Source organism: Vulpes vulpes, chromosome 12 (genome assembly GCF_048418805.1).
Source record: "Vulpes vulpes isolate BD-2025 chromosome 12, VulVul3, whole genome shotgun sequence".
Lineage (NCBI taxonomy): Eukaryota > Metazoa > Chordata > Mammalia > Carnivora > Canidae > Vulpes > Vulpes vulpes.
This window is the reverse complement of record NC_132791.1, coordinates 93,778,743-93,786,508: the sequence shown is the minus strand read 5'-3', so window position 1 is coordinate 93,786,508 and position 7,766 is coordinate 93,778,743.

Here is a 7,766-nt window from a genome sequence, read left to right as displayed (position 1 = left end):
TTTTCAAAGCTTTTTCAGATGACCTGGTACCCAACAAGTGCTAAGAATCATTACTATAAGCAATCTAGCGAGTGAGGAAAAAAATCTAGATTTGAACCCATTTCTGGCTGTTTGGTTTTGCAAGCCATGCATGACTACAGGACCATGAGATACCCCCAAGAGGCCATGTGGGATTATGGAAACGGCACAGGGCTGAGAAGTCATGAAGGGCACTTATCCATGCTTCAAGTCTTGGTTTGCTATAGAACATTTGCTCTGTGATGTCAGACAAGTCACACAACCTCTCTGGGTCAGGAACCCCTCTCTACCTGCTTATGATGGCTACCAGCCTAGTTTTTTTCAGACTTTCTTCCTTAATTGATGTTTTACTGGCTTTTATGTGGTGATCAATACATAAACATGACAATCAACTTGTATATAGTTCTTAGTGCAAGTGCTAATACTGAAAAAAAAAAACAAAAACTAGGGACACCTGGCTGGCTCAGTCAGTAGAACATGTGACTCTTGGTCTTGGGGTTGTGAGTTCAAGCCACATTGGATGTAGAGATGACTTAAAAAATAAAATCTTTTAAAATGTATATAAAAAGCTACATTATTGTAGTTTTTATCCAAACAGTTACTCTATTGACTTTCCAGCTTAGGATCTGGGGACAAATTGTTCTTAAAAAGAGGTTCTTAGGGACATCTGAGTGGCTCAGTGGTTGAACATCTGCCCTTAACTCAGGTCGTGATCCTGGGGTCCTGGAATCTAGTCCCATCCTGAGCTCCCCATAAGGAGCCTGCTTCTCCCTCTGCCTATCTCTCTCTGTGTCTCTCATCAATCAATCAATCTTTGAAAAAAAAAAAAAAAAAAAGAGGCTCTTAAAGGACTTAGCATAAGTGAAATGAGTCCGAAAAAGACAAATATTGTGTGATCTTACTCACATGTGAAATCTAAAAAGCAAACTCATAGAAACAGAGATAGATTGGCAGTTGCCCAGGGGCTTTGGGTGCAGGAAATGGAGAGATATAAGTTAAAGGATATAAACTTCCAGTTATAAGATGAATACGTTCTGGGGCTCTGACGTACAGCATGGTGGCCACAGACCGTAATACTGGGTTATAGATTTTTAGTTAGTTAGTTAGTTAGTTAGTTTGTTTGTTTGTTTGTTGGGAGGAGCTTATAGATGTGAAAGTTGCTCAGATAGCAGAGCAGATCTCAGACATTCTCACCACTCACACACACATACACACACAAGGGTAATTATGTGGGGTGATGGGGATGTTAACTAACCCTATCGTGGTAATCATTCCACAATATATATATATATATGTGTATCAAATCACCATGCTGTGCATCTTAAATTCACACATCGTTGTACGTCGATTATAGTTCGGCAAATCTGGGAAAAAATAGAGGCGCTCAAATATTATTGTCTTAAAGCGTTGATGATCTGTTAGGTCTCACATGCCACAAGTTCGTGACTTCATATCACACACATCACAGGCTCAGACACTTCTGATCTTTCACAGCACGTTGACAAATTTATCAGGAAAAGCTGAGCTACCCAATAACAACGATGTCACAGAGAGCATCCAATTTTGTCAGGAGAAGCCAAGGTCAGGGAGCAGTTTTATAAATAACTCTACTAAAAGACAACAGGGGAGTAAAGTTAAGTCATATCAGATGTTTACAACAAGTTAAATGCATGATTATGACTTCAAATTACCATTTGATTCCAAGATCTATAAAGAACTTATTCAACTCAACAGCAAAGAAACAAACAATCCAATCATGAAATGGGCAAAAGACATGAAGAGAAATCTCACAGAGGAAGACATGGACATGGCCAACAAGCACATGAGAAAATGCTCCGCATCACTGGCCATCAGGGAAATACAAATCAAAACCACAATGAGACACCACCTCACACCAGTGAGAATGGGGAAAATTAACAAGGCAGGAAACCACAAATGTTGGAGAAGATGTGGAGCAAGGGGAACCCTCCTGCACTGTTGGTGGGAATGTGAACTGATGCAGCCACTCTGGAAAACTGTGTGGAGGTTCCTCAAAGAGTTAAAAATAGATCTGCCCTACTACCCAGCGATTGCACTGTTGGGGATTTACCCCAAAGATTCAGATGCAATGACACGTGGGGAACACCTGCACCCCAATGTTTCTAGCAGCCATGTCCACAATAGCCAAACTGTGGAAGGAGCCTCGGTGTCCATCGAAAGATGATGGATAAAGAAGATGTGGACTATGTATAAATGGAATATTCCTCAGCCATCAGAAGCGACAAATACCCACCATTTGCTTCGACGTGGATGGAACTGGAGGGTATTATGCTGAGTGAAATAAGTCAATCGGAGAAGGACAAACATATGGTTTCATTCATTTGGGGAATATAAAAAATAGTGAAAGGGAATAAAGGGGAAAGGAGAGAAAATAAGTGAGAAATATCGGAAAGGGAGACAGAACGTGAAAGACTTCTAACTCTGGGAAACGATCTAGGGGTGGTGGAAGGGGAGGTGGGGGGGGTGACTAGGTGACAGGCACTGAGGGGGGCACTTAACGGGATGAGCACTGGGTGTTATTCTATATGTTGACAAATTGAACACCAATAAAAAATAAATTTATAAAAAAATTACCATTTGATTAGGTTTCTTCTTATGGGATTAAAACCAGCCAACACACTCCTCCTCCCCAGCCTATGATCAAAGCCTCCTTTAATTTGGTATTTTATTACTTTCTGGTTGTCCTCAAAAAGAAACAACAGGCCTGTGACCTCACTTCTTTTTTTTTTTTAAAAAAGCATTTATACTTATAAAAATTGTTTTTAAGGCATAGAGTTTCCTACTCCTTAAATGTGCATTTCTAGTACTATTAAGATCTTTCATTTATGAAGTAGTTTCATTTATAGAATACAATGCCTCCGGATTGTACGAGAAGCATGGTATGATGCAATTGATACTGACAAGTTAGGGATGTTCATCAGATTTGGCTTCTTTCTCTCCTGCTTCATCACAGGCTGACCTGTCCTAATGTTAGCTTTTCTAGAAGTTTACTGCCTGTGAGTCCTCAAGTTCTTGGTTGGTTAACTTTTGTTTGTTTACCTTTTGCTCCCCTTTTTCCTTCGTCTGTCTTTTTTGTTTGTTTATTTGTTTTTGCCTGATGATTTTTTTTTTTTTTTTTTTACAACAATCAGTGTTTGCCTGAGAAGGTTTGGATGATGTCTGGCCTCTGGGTCCTGGAACTCCCCATTTACTGCCTCTTGAGCTGCACTGACTTTTTCTTTTCTTTTTTTTTTTTTTTGCACTGACTTTTTCTCCAGGCATCTGGAGGGTACGTTGGGGAGCACCTGTGTGTTTGCCAGGAGGGCACAACCTTTGCGGGGCTGGGCGGGCTGCACATCGCCACCCTTGTCACCTCCGAGCTGCTAGAGCCCCTGTTTCCAAACTTTGTAAAAAAACATCACAACTTCTTTGTATTTGTGAAACTTTGTGCAGAATTGTCATGTTATAGGGACAGAGAGGGGACAGGCTGTGTTGAAGCAGGTGTGTGTTTTCATGGAACGCTGGTAGACTTCCCTTGAGAGTCCCACCATCCTGTAACGCTGCAAGGGTTTTACCTTTCAGTATGAAAATAATAAAAATCCTCTAGGATTTCTTTCTTTCTTTCTTTCTTTCTCTTTCTTTCTTTCTTTCTTTCTTTCTTTCTTTCTTTCTTTCTTTCTTTCTTTCTTTCTTTCTTTCTCTCTTTCTTAGATTTTACTTATTTATTCATGAGGGACACAGAGAGAGACAGAGACCCAGGCAGAGGGAGAAGCAGGCTCCCTGTGGGGAGCCAGATGCGGGGCTTGATTCCAGGACCCCAGGATCAAACCCTAAGCCAAGGCAGATGCTCAACCACTGAGCCACCCAGGCATCCTTAGAGTTTCTTTTTTTTCCCATAAAGAGGAATTACTTGTCATTTCTGCCAATTAAAAAAATTTTTTTTAATTTACTTCTGCCAGTTCTGGAGATTAGAGAAAGTGAGGTAAGGCATGTACTGACAGGGAAGGCTTTAGGAGCTAACAGCTATCCTAGGGCTGCCGCCCCCTGCCGTGGAGGAAGGCCCTGGATGGAACAGCTCCAGTAAAAGGGCCCCAGTCAGTCTGAAGGCCTATTTGGTCCGAGTGTGGTACCTGGAAGTCCCTGTGTTGGGTCCGCCTTATTCATCCATGAAGTGTGGGGAGGAGAGCCAGAGGAGTGTTTCCCTCAGAGTGAGAATGTGGCTGCCATGCAGCTGTAGTCACGCCTGGTCATCCCTGATGATCAATCAACTATGAGACCAACAGAAACTACCTGCTGAGCCAACCCCATTAGGTGATCCAAGTCCCTGATTAATGACCACTAATCTGTATTCATTGTTTACCAGCAGCTTGAAAAGGCCTTTAATAATACCAGGGAAGGAAACAATTAGCAAAGTACTGGGCCAGCTGACCCTATGACCTCCAGAGGCCTAGACTTTTCTCCTACCCTGTGGATTTGGGCCCTAGAGCCAGGGTGGCTCCATAATTCCTTCAATGACTTGGGACCAGCATCTCATCTCCTTGGGAAGCTCAAAACACTTGATTTGGGAGCAGGCACTTTTTCCTCTTAATTATTAGTATCTATCCTTGAGGCACCTTCTTTAAAGAAAAATATAAGTAGCTATGAAATTGTTTAGTCTTTTATTTAGACTCGATTACCAATGAAATGTCTTGAAATTGGACTTTTAAGTGGCTTTTCTGTTGAAGTGTAGTATACATACATAAGTATATATAGATCATAAAAGTTGCATTTGGGTGAATTTTCACCCCTACATACACACCAAGTCTCCCAATTGGGAAATAGAAGCCTCCTAACCCCTGACAAAGCCCCTTCTTTGGCACCCCCTCCCCGCAAGTCACTCCCCAAGGTAACCACTGCCCTAATTCTAACACCATACACTAGTATTTCTGCCTTTGAACTTTTCCATTTTAACTGTTTAAATCTGCTCCCATGGAAACAAACAAGAGGTGGTAGAAAGGGAGGTGGGCAGGGGCATGGGGGTGACTGGGTGACAGGCACTGAGGGGGACACTTGATGGGATGAGCACTGGGTGTTATTCTGTATGTTGGCAAATTGAACACCAATAAAAAAGAAATTAATTAAAAAAATAATTCTGCTCCCATGGACAGAGGCCTTCCCTGGTAACATTCTTACCTCAGCAATCTCGATTCTAAAGAATGCTAGCTATTTTGCCTTTTCCTTTGTGTCTTATACGTTGGACCAGCTTGATATAAAGCCATAGAACTCAAAGGCTAAAAAGTCTTTCCCATAGACAGAGGAAGTCCTTTTTGTTTAATCATTTAGCCACTGAGGAGGAAAGATGCATATGTGTACACCTTCCTATTTTTTTCCTGCCTCAATTTCTTCTTTTCTCTTTTTATGTTCTCTGCAGACAGCCTTCTCTACCTGTGCTATCCTTGCATACAAACCTTCTTCAACACATCCTGCTCTCCAGAATTAATCACCACTGTGCACACTGCCTTGAATTGATTCTACTGTTTATCACACAATAGGCACATCAAACCTCAGAGAATCCCCTTTTTAATTCTGTTTTTTTTTAAGATTTTATTTTTAAGTAATCTCTATGCCCAAAGTGGAACTCGAACCCACAAACCCTGAGATGGAGCGTGGTGTGCTCCACCGAGTGAGCCAGCCAGGTGTCCTTTCTGCTTTTGATGTAAAAGCAGGCAAAGGCAACACAAGCTAAAATAAAAAATGGGATTACACCAAATGCAAATGCTTCCGTACAATAAGGGAAACCAACAAGACAACTGACTACATGGGAGAAGGTATTTGCATATCTTACATCCAAGAGGAGTTAACATCCAAAATGTATAAAGAACTTATTCGACATAACAGCAAAAAAACCCTAGACAATTCAGTTTTTAAAAAATGAGCAGAGGACTTGAATGCACATTTTTCCAAATAAGACATACAGATGATAACAAGCATGAAAAGATGCTCACCATCACTAATAATCAGGGAAGTGCAAATCAACACCATACTGAGATATCACTTCATACCTGTCAGATTGGCTATAATCAAAAAGACAAAAAAAATGAGTGTTAGTGAGGATATGGAGAAAGGGGAACCCTCGTATACTGTTGGTAGAAATGCAAACTGTATAGCCATTGTGGAACAGTATGGAGTTTTTTTTTTTTAAATCCAGCAGTTCCACTTCTGGGTATTTATGCAAAGAAAACACCAATTTGAAGAGATATATGCACCCCTATATTCACTGTAGCATTATTTACAATAGCCAACATATGGAAGCAATCCAAGGGTCCATTGATTGATAAATGAATGAGGACGATATATACACAATGGAGTATTAGCCATGAAAAGGATGAAATCTTGCCATTTGCAATGACATGGATGGAAGTAGAGGGAACTACGTTAAGTGAAATAAATCATACAGAAGGACAAATACTGTATGATGGCACTTACAGATGAAATCTAAAAAAAAAAAAAGAACCAAATGAACAACAGAAACAGATTCATAGATAGAGGAAGCTGTTGGCTACCAGAGAGGGGAGGGGGCAGGTGAGAAGTTGGGCAAAGTAGGTGAAGGGCATTAAGAGGTACAAACTTCCAGTTATAAAATAAGTCATGGAGAGGAAAAGTACAGCATAGGAAATAGAGTCAATAATATTTTCATAACTTTGTATGGTGACAGATGGTGACTAGACTTATCATGGAGAACATGTCATATGTGTACAAATATCAAACACTATGATGTATACCTGAACTAATAGGATATTGTATGTCAATTATACTTCAATAAAAAAAAAACTATCTTCCATGTTTTACAAAAACCCATTATGTCATCATCAATTAAGTTTTCCAATTAAAAGGACAACCTATGATTAGTCTAAATCCCTATTATTAAAACTAGTCAATGAATTTAATATTCCATGGTGTCATTTTAATATTAATTAGTCATATTTTAATACAAGAGAAATAAACATACGTTAAAAATTATTTAAAGATTTTATTTTTATTATTTTATTTTATTTTTTTAAGGTTTTATTTATTTATTCATGAGAGACACACAGAGAGAGAGGCAGAGACATTAGCAGAGGGAGAAGCAGGCTCTCTGTGGGGAGCCAGATGTATGACTCAATCCCAGGACCCTGGATCATGCCCTGAGCCGAAGGCAGACGCTCAACCACTGAGTCCCCCAGGTGCCCCCAAAGATTTTATTTATAAGTAATCTCTACCCCCAAAGGTGGAACTTTAACTCATAACCCCCAAATCAGGAGTTGCATGCTCCACCAACCACACCAGCCAGGTGCCCCTAAAGATAAAAAAAAAAAAAAAGCTGTAAGAAATCTATACCTGGGAGGGGAAAATGAGTAGAAAACCAACTTCTAGAATGTACAGCTTTTCAGCTTATCAACCTGAGTGGGAGGCTTTGCTTTCCTTGAATGAGGGTGTGATGTCTGTGTTTATACATCTGTTTGCTGAAACCATGGACATCCCAATCATTAGCTCATTCATTAATTCATTTCCTGAGCCCTGTTATGTGCCAGGCATTGTGTGAAGGCTGGACTTTCCAAGGAGAAGTTCTACTCTTCCTATGAGTAGACTTGGAAGCCCAAATGGGATATTTATAGGTCTGACCTTTAGAGTACAAGAAACAAGTGGCATCCTAAAATAGAGTATTATTGCTCTCAATTATGGCATGCACATAATGAGACCTCTAAATGCAT